Here is a 15,337-nt window from a genome sequence, read left to right as displayed (position 1 = left end):
TATCTTTGAGTCATCAAACAACTTGACCTACATTTCCTTCTCTGTTTACAGACGCCGTAGGGCTGCCGGTCTTTCTCTCCCTCGCTCACTCTCGCTTAATTTTCATCTATATGTCTATATCAGAACACATTCTAACTCCTTCTCTCTTTCACTCACTCGTTCACGTACTCTTATTTACTCTCTCTCCCGCTCCATCGCCCTCTCTCTCTATCTATCTTTCTGTCTATCTATCTCTTTCTTTCTTTTCCTTTCCTTTTCCTCTCTTTTTCTCTCACCCTTTCTGTATCTTTTTTCTACCTCTTCTTTCTGTCTTTCTCTCTCTCCCTCTCCCCTTCCCTCCCTCTCACTCATTCACACACTCACATATTATCGATCTATACCTCTCAAAAACACTCACTTGTTACCCTCACTTACTCTTTAACTATAAACATCTTTCACACACACACACATTCTCTCTCTCTCTCTCTCTCTATCTATCTATCTATCTATCTATCTATCTATCTATCTATTTCTATCTATCTATTTCTATCTATCTATCTTTCTGTCTATCTCTCTCTATCTCTTTCTTTCTTTTCCTTTTCTTTTCCTCTCTTTTTCTCTCACTCTTTCTGTATCTTTTTTCTGCTTCTTCTTTCTCTCCCTCCCTCTCCCTTTCCCTCCCTCTCACTCATTCACACATACACACATTCTCTCTCTCTCTCTCTCTCTCTCTCTCTCTCTCTCTCTCTCTCTCTCATTGCCATTTATTATCATGTTGCTGTAATTTCACTTTAGGTGTAAGAGTAGTCCTAGAGACCAAACCTTCAGTGATAGTTAATTAAAGCGATAATCATTCAATTAATCTCTCTCTCTCTCTCTCTCTCTCTCTCTCTCTCTCTTTCTCTTTCTCTTTCTCTTTCTCTATATGTCTCCGTTTTAAAAAATTATTCTTTAGAAAAAAACAGAGTTGAAACTCAAGTTGTTCAACGCCATTATAGTTCCCAATACTTTTTAGTAGCGATTACTGTGTAAATAAATCATATAAAATACCTTTAAAAAATGGAAGTAGCTTGAAAATCTGCATTAGATATATATACTTGTCAATACGAAAATTCAACTTACAAATTAAATATGAAATATTACTATTTAAACATTTATTTAAGGTCAAACTTCTTGCACCCTAGCATGTTTTTTATTTACAAGTCACAAAATATTATAACTAGTGTATATTTTCATTGTCTCGCTCCATTATTACATTGTTGAGCGTGGCGAATAGTTTTAACAAACCCGTTTTGTTGTGGAGCTCGTCATTCGACGATTATCGCCGACCATGAAATCCATGTAAATCTGGATTGGAATTTTTTATTTCAATTACTATTTATTTTCCTGTAAGGTTTTTCCAAACGATTTTCTTTCACCCGTGAATATTACGTTTCACCCGTCTTTACGCTAAATATTTTTACGTGCCGAAAGAGGTGGATTTCGTGAGAGTGCGACCGATATATTTGAGGTCGTTTGAATGTGAAGTTCACTCGGTGGGCTCCTAGGTAGATCAATATAGCCCTGGGCCATTTGCGGGAGGCGAATCCTCCCAAGGAGAATCCCACTTACAATTCTCTAATTTTTACCGAAACGTCGATACCATCTGACACGATCGGGTCTCCGTCCAGAACCACCTTAGATCATATCATCCCATCGTAATTCGGAATCGATCGGTGTGAAAGTGGATACAAACGTGAAATCACCTCGGCCAAAATGACATTGTATAATTTTATATAATGTTTTCCCTATGCATTATGGAAAAGTGGATTTATTTCGGGACAACATCGGCCGAGGTGGCCCTGCGCGGGGTGAGAAGCTCTCCCGGTCCGTTATGTAGGTCACAGCTAACGCCTAAAACGATCACTGGGTCACGTGATATTCCTTCATGCAAACTCAATACCCCTAGGAAACTCGGAACAGCATTTATTTATTAAATTTATTTTGAATATTATTTTTAGATTAAGCGAGCAGGGTCGGAAATCAATACTTTACTTTTTCAATGCCTACCAGGTATCAGACATTCAATTTATTCTTATTCTTCTTGAAAATTCTTTTCTGTACAACGTTCTTGAAAAAAAAGTTGACCGCAAAAACATTACAAAGCAGAGCAAATACTAATAAACTCATCTTATAAACTGGATTATTTGAAAGGTTAACATATTCAGACTGCCCCTCCACATATGGATTTTAGTAGCTCGCTATCTAGTTTTATGTTCTTTTATTAGCCTTGACACTACTCGTCTCTTATGTCTTCTGTACTGACTTTTTATTTGCCCGTGAGGAGAAAACTTCTTATTAGGCCTTTACAATAACATAAAATATACGATGGTTTCTTTCTCTTTTTAGCAGATCCTACATAGTCTTCTGCCATTACCAATATTTTTTTATGTGCCTACTGAGTCAGCACTGTCGAGACATTCAATAAAACGAAGCCAGTCCGGCTCATAAATGTAGGGCTGACTAGTCTCAAAGGTTTTCCGAAGTTACCAAACTTGCAGAAGTTGGAGTTGAGCGACAACCGTATTTCAAATGGTTTGAACCTTCTTCAGACGAGCCCTAAATTCATATATTTGAACCTGAGTGGAAACAAAATCACAGATCTTGAAACATTAGAACCATTCAAAGAATTTATTTTTCAACAAAGATGTCACTACTATAGAAAATTATCGTGAACAGATTGTCAAGCTCCTTCCTTGCTTTAAATATTTAGATGGTTTTGACGCTAAAGAAGCTGAATATAGAGAACAGGAGGGTAATTCCTTAAACGGAATCGAAGACAGAGAGTGAAGAAGAAGAGAATGAAGATCAGGAAAAAGAAGAGGTCGTTGAAGGTCTAGAAGAAGAGGAACTCGGCTTGGAAGCCGTTTACAAGGATAACCTTGACGAAGGAATTGAAGGAGATGATTATGATGGTGAAGGTTCAAAAGAAGAGGAAGATGAAGATATTGAAGAGGAAGAGCTTCCAGGTTGACCAAGACACCGAAGATGATTCTACTCCAAGGGGAAAGAAGAGAAAGCGCGAGGGCGAAGAAGTAGATATGTATTCAAAACCTGAAAATGTAAAAAGTAAGACAGTCCGGCTTTGCTGACTCAGTCAAACTAAAGCATTCCCTATTCCTTGGTGCGGCAATGGGTTTTCTACAATGGCCTCCCTCAAAAGCGGAAAAGTACAATAAGCCACGAGGGTGGAGTGCAAGTGAATACCAATTGGTGACAAGCTTGGTACAAATATGACCAGGGAAACTGCATGAATAACAGTCAATGAATTGAACTAAGGAACTGGCAAACGTACAATAAATCAAAAGTCAGCAGTGTTTATAGAAACCAAACCCCCGCTTCCAAGTATTGTTATCATCATTGATTAATATAACCTAATTAATTGATCACTATAACATCAAAGGCATCAAAAATTTAATGGTAGTAAACAACTAGAATAGTCTTCGATAACCAGTTGCTGAGGTAGGAGATACTGAGGATAGGAAAGTATCTTGTACCATCAAAATAGTATTGTGCTTATGGGTTAGAGGTCACTATCCAGCTGGACCTTTTCCTTACCAGGTATTCACAGTAGCAAAGAACTGAGGTTTCCCATTCTTCTTGGCTGAAACAGATTTTTAAGCGCTTCCTGAGTCGGCAATGTCTGGTTAGCAGACCTTCAACGGTCTTGAGTGTCTGTTTGGATTTTGTGCAGCTGGTCTGTAATAAGTTTAAACAGGACTTTTTCATAAAGTATTTTAATCTCTGTTCTGGGATATTGTTCCACCAGGTATTAATTTTGAACAGTTTTACAGAAGGGTTCTGGTACTGGTGCTGCCAAGGACCTATCACTTACTAGTCTATCAGCCTCTTCTTTATTATCGTGTCCTGTGTGTCTTGGACCAAGATAAGAGAGTTTGTTCACTATTCCATTCTCAGGTGACAATAGATTTCTGCGAATGTTAAAAAAACAATAAATACTAGGAATGTTTGGGTTAATTAGACTGTAAAAATTTCCGGTTCAGTGTCGATTATTATGCCCGAAATTATGCTCACCGCGCCAATTGATAAAATGTCAGATATGAAAAAGCTGAAGACACTATGACTTATGGTCACATCAATTCAAACGCAATCCGAGCTGTCGTCCGTTGTCAAGGTTATATCTCTTTAAGCTTTTATTCAACCCTACATCATTTCTGTAGATTAAACGATTGATGTCTCAGTTGTTTTCTTATGGTAGATATATCAATATCCATATTCCATACAAAGTTTGTACTTCGTCGGTGTGAATGAAGAATGGACGAAAACAAGCATTTCATTATAACAAACTGTCTAAAGCTGGGATGTCTCCTCAACCCCCGACTGTTTGCTATTTTTCTGAATGATTTCACTGACGGCCATGAGAAGGAAATTTACAGTATGTGAGATAACCATTAATTTGTTTGCAATTAATATCCATAATTTTCTCAAATAAGGTTTTTTATTGTTTGGATTAGTAACAAATTAACTACTAAATAAGTGTGGGCAGGGAAAAGGCATTGACTTGAAAGTCTCAGCTAAACTTTTTTTAAAATAAATATTCATTTGCATCATGTACGAATTGTTCTTTTTACAACATTAACACTGTGGACGCACCCGGAGGATATATTGTGTTATAAGAAGACTCACTCAATCTGTCACCGGATTAAGGGTAAGGAGGTCTCGACCTATCGTCGTTAGGCGTGACGGTTCTTGGGATCGAAGGTAGTGAAGAGGCTGGCTTCAGCAGTAGAATGGGTTAAACCGAACGTTCGGGTCATTGTGCATAGTGAGGTTAGAGACGTAGTAAGGAGCTTGGAAAATTCTTCTGAGTGCATTTGATTAAAAGGATTGAATGCGCTTGAAGGTTGAGATGAAAGTGTTTAGTAATCACGGCATGGGCAGTACAACGGGTTGAAAGTTGAGAAAGTAGGAACGGATCAATTATCTAACGAAGGATGAAGGTCATTGAGGATAGTGAGATCACAGAAGTAGTAAGGAAATTGGAGTATTCTACTGAGGACATCTGATTGAAAAGATTGGTTGCATTGGAGGGAACTTGGACTGAAAGGAAAGGGCTTGATCAGTAGGACGGGTTGAAAGATTGGAGTGAAACTTGAAAAAGAATGTTAGGGTCATTGAGCATAGTAAAATTAGAAGCGTAGTAAGGATTGGAAAATTCTTCTAGGGACTTTTGATTGGAATGTTTGGCTTAGTTGGGCATTAGATGGCTTGACTCCTCAAAGCTCCACTTCGTATGTCCCAATGGGTCGAAGTTTTGTACAATGATAGTTTGTTCTTTATAGTCAGGTCTGACGCCCCACCAGCAGTACTCGCTGAGCTTTAAAGAAAAGGAAATCGTGTCAACAATTCTAAATTGTATAAATATGACATACGCGAAACTCCTTTCTTTCCCGTTGTAAGCGTCACCTGAGATAAGACCGGGTAAGGTATTGAAAGGCGTAGATGCCCTGGGATATGTAAAAGTCTTGCTTAAACTTACAGACCTGCAGTAAGCCCGAGCCGAATTCAAGTCAGTTTTATGTCTAAGCCTCCTAAGGGCAATGCCGACTCAACAAACACTTAAAAATATTTCTATTTGAAGAGAACAGTCTGTATATTCTGCCAAGAACAAGAGTAAACCACAGTTATTATACGCTACTGTGAATGGTAAGGACTAGGTTTCTAGGTTCTTTAAAAAGCTTAAAGCAGGATAGAGTCCTAAAACTCATACATGAGAAGCAATAGAGACAATAGTCCCATTTTGATGGCAGCAGTGCGACATGCTCTGTAGTTCGTACAAAACCCTACCTATACACTTCAATGTTATGTTCAACGTAGAATGATGATGATGATGATAAGGGTACTTGAAAGCTTGGGATTGGTATTCCTCCGACAACTAACTCTATCCTTCTTTTAAAAATTAGAAGGTAATTGACAGTTGTTGCAAGTCTTTTTCCCAGGTCATACCCATCATACCCTAGATTATGCCGCCATTGATCAGTTGCGGACATGTCCGAGATAATATGGCAGTTTTTTCCTCATTGCATAACCTTCAAGTGGGTTCATTGTTAAATACAGCCATAATATAGATGTTTTCTCAGATACCAATAACCGGCATAAAGTCCTATCACTTCCCAGTGTTTTACCCTGTTTAGCTGTAGCAATGTGTTAGCCAGTTTTGACGAGGGTTCTTTAATCATGAGTTTACTGTGTCTGGCACTTTTATATTCCGTTTCAATCTCCTTCGTGTAAACATATCTTGTTATCCCGATCGCAGGTTTCAGGACTGTAGTCGATCTTGATGATCCTTCTTTAGATATGGTCTGCTTGTTGCTCTTGAACCCATGATATTATTAGGCTATTATGATTGGCCAGGTTTTGGGAGTTTTGGGTGTACTAACTGATCATAAGTCCAATTGGACGTGCTAACACGTTTTGGGCCACTTGGCTGTCTGATCTTATGTCACTTTTAAGAATTCCTATGGTACAAACATTAGTAGCATGCATTTCGGCTTGAAAGAAGAGCTGTAATTATGAGGTTGATCCTAATATTTTGGGCGTGGACAAAATATACCTGAACCGGTTTTGGTTTTGGAGCCCAACGGTATACCATACAATGCAAGTGGTAAAAGGGTTCTTTAATTATGAGTTAATTGTGTCTCGCACCTCTGGAATTCGTCCAGTTCTTTCAATTTGTCTAACATATTCTGTGATGAAACACGGGGTAAAACGGATGGCTGTAGAGTGGGATCAAGCCACTAAGGTATTCATGGGCCTACTCCGTCCTACTAAACCGTAGCAGTTGTTCTTTGAATTTCTCCTGATTTTTGGAGGTTTTGGATGCAGTCACCAAAGTATTTTAAAAGGAAAAAGACAGTAGTTCAGCAAACACTTGCACTCACTATTGTGACTATTAAGGTTTATAAAGTCAAATTATGAAAGTGAAAATCAAGCCAGATCATCCGATTCCTTGCCGATTCTTCGAACCGCTTGTTCTCGCTGTTTTTCTTTAGTCATAAAGACTTTTATTGAGGTGAACGTAGATTGAAGAAAAAAACTCTCATTGTTTGATCTGGCATTTCTGGTTTCCAACTCAACCCTCTGGTCCCAGTTCGTTGTCCCATTCACCGTCCATCCCTCCGGGTTGTCACTTCGACATTCTTCCAATTATAATTCAAAGTATGAGCTTTGCCTTCCCCGTTGAATAATTTAATCGTGCTGTCCGGTCCAACGGACAAAAGGATTCTTCAGAGCCGCGTCCGGGTTTCTAATGGGTACAACCACACCCAAGCCAGGACGGTTTCCAACAAATAAAAAAAAAATCCATAACCACAACAGTTTTACTCAACTGGAGTTAATAGATGTCTCAATTAACATCACCATTTTATAAACTGGTGTCAAAGATTCCGGTTGGCTCTGCGAAGTGTGCCTACGCCAACATGATGGATGTCGGATGATCAGATCCTTGTCAAAGGATAATCTGAATATTCTTTAAAGATAAGTTGATCGTTAAATATCATGTTTGGTTTGCCAAGCCTCCTTGGAATATGATAACGCTGACAGATAGAATATAAAGGCGAAAAGCGGATAAACAGACTAAACTATTGAAAAATAAAATCTTTCCACACATTCAAGCTCAACCTCTCTGTTTTGGTCTGTCAAACGCATTTAGCTTTCTCACCATCTTATATCCTTACCCACCAGTGAAGATGGCGGAAAGCAGAAACGTGTCAAAAGACCAGACCTTGGATAAGATAAAAAATGATCGATATCCCAACTACACTTTCGCCGCAGACCTCTCGGAGAAAACTCAACGATCTTTACTGGTTTTAATTTTATTTTTATTTTATGCTCTTCTTTACCATATGGTACGTAAATAAACAGAATTTTTTAAGTGAGGGGACAGACATTCCCACGGCGGACGGTGGGAATCGAACCCATGACCGCGAGGTCTACGAACCGACAGTCTAACGCCCTAACAAATTGGCTACCGCGTCCCTCAATTTAATTTAAAAAAATTACTAATACTAAACTAATAAACTATTTTAAAGTCACTCAACTGATTATGAAAAGGGGCATTTTAATTTTTCAGCCCAAGAGCCACCGCTAAGTCCTTAAGACTATAAGGTGACGAGAAACCTAAAATCGCCTGGCAATACAATATCAAAAGTGTTTCGAAATTCCAGGAAGGCTTGGCTGAACAAAAATAATCGTACCGGCCAAATTACGTTTAAGTATTATTTTATTAGTACAAAAAATGTTTACAAAACAAAACATCTGCCTTAACATAAAATAACGGCATGGATAAAAACCGTCTGCCGAAATTACGTTTAAGTACAGCGTAGATTGCCCTTTCGAAAGGATATGACCTGTGGACTTAAAACGCTTTGTGCCTTATGTAAATTTGCTGGTCACAGAACTCCTTAACATAGGGCTTTTTTTGGCAGGGGCAAAACTAAATTTTAAAAATCTTATAATTTGAACAGAGAATAAACAGAATTTTTTAAGTGAGGGGACAGACATTCCCACGGCGAACGGTGGGAATCGAACCCATGACCGCGAGGTCTACGAGCCGAGAGTCTAAAACTCCCTAACCACCGGGATATCGTGATCTCCTAATTTAATTTAGCTAATTATTAACTAATATTAAATTAATAAACCAAACCAGCTGAATAACAAAAGGGACATTAATTTTTAAGCCCAAGAGACACAGTTTAGCTAAGGCTAAGGCAGTAGGACTATAAGATGGTAAGAAACCCAAAATCGCCTGGCATTGCATTCCCTCTTGTACAATCTGGCAGCAGGACCGAAATGGCAGCTAAGGTAGACTGACCAAAAATGATCTATAAAGACCAAATTACCTTTAAAGATTGCTTAGATTATCCTTTTGCAAGGATATGATCGGTGGACTTCAAGCACCTTGAAAATATTCGTCAATTTTCTGGTCATAGAACCACCCCAGATCTTAGAGATTATTTCGACAGGGGCAAAACTAAATTTTAAAAATTTATTTTTTTCATATTTCAAAAGCTCATTCGTTTAACTCTGGGCGTCTGGCTCATATTTGCCACCCTGGCTGTTATGGGTTCGGATTCCGGGACCTTTGGAATTATTTGAATATGGAAAAATGGCAGGATCTTTATTTATTAAGCAATTACGTTAAATTAACACAGGAATAATTACTCGTTCATTTAGTTTATTTCAAATACTGACGCTCAGGTCGTCATAAGCATTAGAAAAACTAATAAAATCAAAATTAATTGCATTTGAGACTGACATCAATGATAAAACAGCCCATCCATACCAGACGATAAGCCCATAATGATTGTGAAATTCGATCTCAGAATCAATTAAGAAATTCCAATTTCAATTGCTATTCTACCTTGTTATTTCAATTAATTTGATTAAAGGATATTTGGCAATTGAACAGTAATTAAATCACTGAGTTGATGGTTTGATATATTTTTATCAGTCGGAACTGCATTCGAGAGAGATGACCTGTTCATTATACTAGAAATGCATTTAAAACTTGCACCGGTTGACATTTTTTATTTTTTAACCCGTTCTACAGCACTATACAGTTCAACAATGCCACAGTGTTGCAGACGTTATCTTTGCCGGCGTTGCGTAAGCTTCGATCGGGTCTGGCATGCTGAGATGGTTCGTAACTCTAAGCCATCCTCCCTGGTACCTAATACCTTATCATAAAAACCTACTTTGCCGACCGTTACTTCTGGGTAGCACACGGTTCTTCCTATTCACTCATCCATCCTGCCCGCGCAGGAGTCTCCCAAGGTAATGTTCTTGGTCCAACATACATAATATAAACTGCTAAGAAACCTAATTACCCAAATACTTCCTTCATCACATTCGCAGATGTCACTGTAATCCTGCCCACCATCCTGTCCTTTCCGTTCCCTACTGTCTCACCTTTACATCCTTGACCCCTTGGTTGAAAAAATGGAGGATAAAAAATAAATGAAAACAAATGCCAGTATTTTAATTTAACATTACGGCGGCAGTACTTCCTCCTGTATACCTCCATACTGTGTTCGCTACTTAGGACTATACATCTACAAATGCCTCGCATACTAGGCTTAAAGTACTCTATAAACGATACAAACTTCTTTCTCGACTTTTAGACAGACGATCCAAACTGTCCCTTAACTGTACACGACTACTCTACAACACATGACTCACCCAAACCGACATGAACGTACGGAAATATGTGGCTCAGCCATAGTATCCAACACCTATCGAAAATCATTCCATTCCAAAACCCTCTATTGTGTGCTTCTTTCTGTGTCCAATCGTATCTTTAACCATGACCTCAACAACCCTTATGTTTCCCACGCCATCAAATCAATATACAACCAATATCCACTCATATCTCACTGAGTACCCTTAGTAATCCAACTTTCCTCTATCATACTTCCATATACTCCACACCGCCGACTAAAAAGCTGATAGCCGCGTGATCTCAACTCGAGTGATAGCGAGTGACCATTGTTTAACTTAGGTTTGCCTACATCGGAGTGACACTACTGAGGACTTTTCCGCTCAGAACAATACAAGTCAATTATTCTTTATCGACATTATATTTGTTTGATGAAGTTAATTCTAGTTTTAAATTTCAAATAAAAACCTTCTTTTTTCACTCACTTTTTAAATTATTGATGGAAGTTTAAGATCTTCCGCCCTACACCATACAAGCTTTCCTTTAAAAACAGTCGTGAAAATTATTTTTTTAAAAATCTATAAACGTTTTTAAGTTGATTGCTCAGGGAAAGTTTCTACCCTAGTTCCAGGTTTCTAAGTGAATTCTATATGAACCGCGCTCAGCTTTCATTTAATTAAATGGATCTCACTCGAGTCGAGTAATGTAAAAGAAAATTAATTGAAATACCATGTTTCAATGGAAGAAACTAGATCCGGTGATTTCATGAAGTGGAAATGTCGTGGATTGAACGCTTCAATCTTATACACTCTGCGCAATTTTCCCTTCCGTCCCTGGACCGTATTAAAAGATAAAAACGTTTGATCGATTAACAGGGCTTCGTGTGAATCCGTAGTAATCAATGTAATGAAAATCAAGCAGAAAGAACAGACTGATTTAAAGCGACGTGCGATTCCAATCGTCTTAGATCTAAATAAAAATAAACTTCTACGGAATTCGCTTCTCTGGAAGAGCTGACGAAGAGACCTTTACTGAAGAAGTAGACAGACAACAAACAAAACTAATAATAATAAAAGAGACTATATAAGAAACCAGAACCTCACCTCAAAGTGAAAGAAATTAGTAGAAAATCGAATACTTAGTCAATGACGGCTCCTTTCTTTGCGATTTCTTATTCAGTACTATTTACTATATACTATATAGGTATCCCACGACGTGTGGCTACACTCGCAGCATAAACAGGTCGCACGCGATGGCGGCTCCTTTTTTTGCAACTTACGCTCCTACTCGAGCAAATTTTGCTCTAATTATGTGAGATACGAAATCGTCGCATAAATAAATACCTTAGTGGCTTGATCACAACCTACGGCCGTCAGTTTTACCAATTGTCAACCACTCACTCCCATCATCTACAAAACCAAAGGTAAAACTACTAATGACAGAACAACCCTGGTAAATCTTGGGGGTAAATCAGAAATTGCATATTGGCTACACAAGGCCTAAAGCCTAAGATATTATGGATCAGGTGGACTAAATGAGGTGGAGCTCAATAAAAACAAGCTAGGCAAAAATCACGCCTAGCTTGTTGACTGCAGGCATTCCTTAGAAAAACCAGCAAACCTAACACCATTGGAAACTATACAAGGAGAAACTAGGCAAAGCTCATAAAGACTCCACAGACAAATAGTATGGGGACATTCTTGAAATAGAAACGTTGCCCTGAGAACATCATTCGCAACATTCTATAAAGGTTGAAAAGACTACAATGTGAAAGAAGAAATCAGAAGAAAATCAAATATCCAAATCAAATAGCTGTTAAGGTCTGAGTGAGATGGGAGGTCGTCCCATGTACACCTCAGCGGCTTGATCCCGCTCTACGTCCGTTAACTTTACCCAGTGTATATGGTTTACATCTTGCCACAAAACCAAGTCAAGTAAAATGCGAGTAATCAAACTCATTAGCGAAATACACTTCGATCTTTCAAGTTGAATTACATATACTTATGCTTATGCCATCGGATGTCTTAAAACTGACAAGATCAGACATCCAAGTGGCTCCAAAAACATTAGCACATCCAATTGGACTTATAAAATAAGTATAAGTAAATCCAAGAAAACCTGGTAAATCATAACAGCCTAGCAATATCCTGTGTGCGGGGTATCAAGCAGAGAATGAACGCAATCAAGCTCATTAGGGAACTACACCTCGGTCAAGCTTAAATGCTATCAAAACTTGAATCATAGAAACTCTTAAAAGAGGTTACACTGACAAAAAATCCTCATACGATCAGACATCCAAACTGACCCAAGAGGCAAGGGTCAAGCACATAAAAAGGTCACATCCAAAACGTATGAAAACAATACAACCTTAGGTCCCAGGGCACAATGGAATTTTTGGTAATGAACAAGCAGACCTACTGGTTTATGATCAAACATAGACTCTTCGTTCTCAGAATGGATCCATAAAAAAATGAACTTCAGAGGTGCCAGACGAAGTGAACTCATGATTAAAGAATCAAAACGGACTGTCGTTGTAACTATACCAACCCTTTTTTAATTTTTTTTTTTAAATTTGGCAGTAGGTAATTTCATATTGTTTCTTCTATGATTCCACCTACCTTCATTGGCTTTTTTTATATAAAAGGTATCCGGTGAAACACGATTTTGCCAATGAGACGTGCTTATCATTCGCCGGTTTGACGCAGGCTCGTTAATTAACTCTATCTCCTTTAATTAAAGTAAAGGTGCGTAACGCCTAGGGTTATTTTTCATCTCGCCTTGTTTTCTCACTCAGTATTGGCAATTAGCCGCGGAATATTTTCAATTAATTAGGGGTCCGGCCCTTTTCTAATACGCCTTTTCCCCCCTTCATTAAAACGATGAGGTGGACGGTATAAATCCGTCAGCTTGGGATGGACCTCCAGGCTTAATCAGGGCTTTTTGTCTTATTCATCTGGAAATGAAAAAAATCCGAATACCCTTCTTCACATTGAGCTGGCCAACTTTAAATCAGTTTATTACTTTAGTATAATTCGTTAATTTAAATCGGGAGAATGGGGGTAGACGAGTGATTAACGCAGCAGACCTGTAGAATACTAGGTCGTAAGTTCGATTCCCAACGCCTCCCCTGGAATTTTGGAATTTCTCACCCTCTCATCAACACTCTCTCTTGGCTAATGTCATAGACATGACGCCATTATAAGAAAACAAAAAACTTTAAATTAAAATATAATTTTATAAAGAAATATTCACTCCGAATGGTTCAATTTATAGAATAACTCCGTAACAACATATCTAGCTGAATAGATCCATAATACATTATGATCGAAGTTTTTAGGGCTGATATACACAAAAATACAAAACAAAAGTTATATATATATTTTTTTTTTGGGGGGGGGGGCGTCGGTGGCCACAACGTTTAAGTGTTGACTCGGCGCTCATCACTGAAGGTCCCGGGTTCGAATCCAGCGGCCCTGCATTCGAACCCGACATATTTACAAATGTTTTTTTGTTTTTTTCAAAAATACCGGCCCCTGAGGGTTTATATGACCTCTGCTGTTGCAAACCTTCGTAAAAAATAGTTATATATTTTTTTTAATGTATCAAGGATGTACCAGTTAATTTTAGTAAGTTTTGGTAGTTAATCTCAGGTTTTTTTTTAAATATACAGGTATAAAAAATAATCTTGTTAATATTATGTAGCAGAAGATCAAGAATAAATAATTAACTGTAATTTATTAAAAAGGTAGTGACCCTTTTTAAGACGCAAAGATGGTTTTATTTCCTGTTTCCTTTTTTAATTCCACTTCTACTGGATGAATTTCAACTTTGATGCGGATTTCTTTCTCATGACAGTCTGTACTTTCAGTCAAAGAGTTTTAAAAAAATCAAAATTCTACCGTGTTTCTGCACTTATTCAAAGTTCAAAAGGTTGCCATTTTTCGGTGTCGTTTTCTCAAAATCTATTTGATCTATTACAACCAACGATTTTTTTATTTTATTGTTCTTAAGTAAGCCATAAATTCGTATTTATAGGTTTGTTGAAAAGGAGAATTGTTCATTTTCGGCAACAAACGTAAAACGCAAAACTTTACCAACTTTTTGTGCATAAAAATAAAATATTTCTACGTTCCTGGATATTTTTGAAAAATCTCCCTTAACAAGATTGGTTTTCTATTATTGCCCTACAAAATAATGAAAGAATTATTTAAACATGATTATGAGTTTTGGAGAAAAGTGCATTCGTCATAAAACACCGATTCTTCAGTACTTAGAAGTTATTTTATAAAAACATTTAAAAACCTTCTGTAAACAGTAGGGGGGCGATTTGCAAGCTCATTAATGTTATACACATCATAACACTTCATTTTCTTAGTTCAAAAAATTATTCGAACCCTTGTTACGATCGGAATCTCTTAAAACCTCCGTGCAAAATTTTGTAGTTTTGTTATTGTAATTTAATATTGAAACAAAGGTGTGTTAACAATTGTAGGTTGAGATGGGGAATTGGTGTCCGAGTGGATCGAAGTCACGACAGTTCAAGTGGTGGGTGCAAGCGGCATATTGAGCCGAAGGTTGTGGGTTCGAATCCCGCTCGTGACACTAACTTTTTCACAAAAACGCTAAATAAGTATAATTCGCTTCTTTACAGTTATCACCGGCTGTCTTTATTGCATTTTTAAGGCATAAAATTCCAGTCTTTCTAGAAACGGTTTTGAAGGGAGTTAGCTTAGGACGACATTTCAAATTCCGTATATTGATCAGGTTTATTTTAGTCACTATAAAACCTTCTACATAATTAAAATATACTCGCCTTAACAAATATGTTAAACTATAACCATATAAACGACGGTTGAAATGGCTAAAAGATTTTTTCTTGGGGATTTGCTAAATTTGGGTGTTCTGGAGCAAAATGTGTAAGTACTCTAAGAACTCAGGGCCACCGTGATTCACAGTCAATTCATGTCACACCGGGACCCATATATGGCGATTTTCTATAAAATTCAAAATTTTCCTTATATAAAATTCCCAACAGCCACGAAACAAAGAGGAATTGTCGAATGAATCAACTTCAAGATAAATCACAGGAACTTTATCAAGCGGAATCGCCCAGCATCGATCGCAGTGTAAACAGATCGCACT

The 15,337-nt window shown here is 37.8% G+C and overlaps 1 protein-coding gene and 1 pseudogene across 14 annotated transcripts in view; both read left to right on the top strand.

Moving 5' to 3' along the window:
• The window catches only part of LOC106671252, a 32,561-nt pseudogene extending 28,611 nt beyond the window's left edge, over positions 1 to 3,950 (top strand).
• The window catches only part of LOC106671441 (plasma membrane calcium-transporting ATPase 3), a 118,758-nt gene that overhangs the window by 47,661 nt on the left and 55,760 nt on the right, over positions 1 to 15,337 (top strand). The gene's annotated exons all lie outside the window — the stretch shown is intronic.

The sequence above is a fragment of the Cimex lectularius genome, unplaced genomic scaffold, assembly GCF_000648675.2.
Source record: "Cimex lectularius strain Harlan isolate CLEC.00 unplaced genomic scaffold, Clec_2.1 scaffold160, whole genome shotgun sequence".
Classification (NCBI taxonomy): Eukaryota; Metazoa; Arthropoda; class Insecta; order Hemiptera; family Cimicidae; genus Cimex; species Cimex lectularius.
This window is presented reverse-complemented; position numbering and strand designations above follow the sequence as displayed.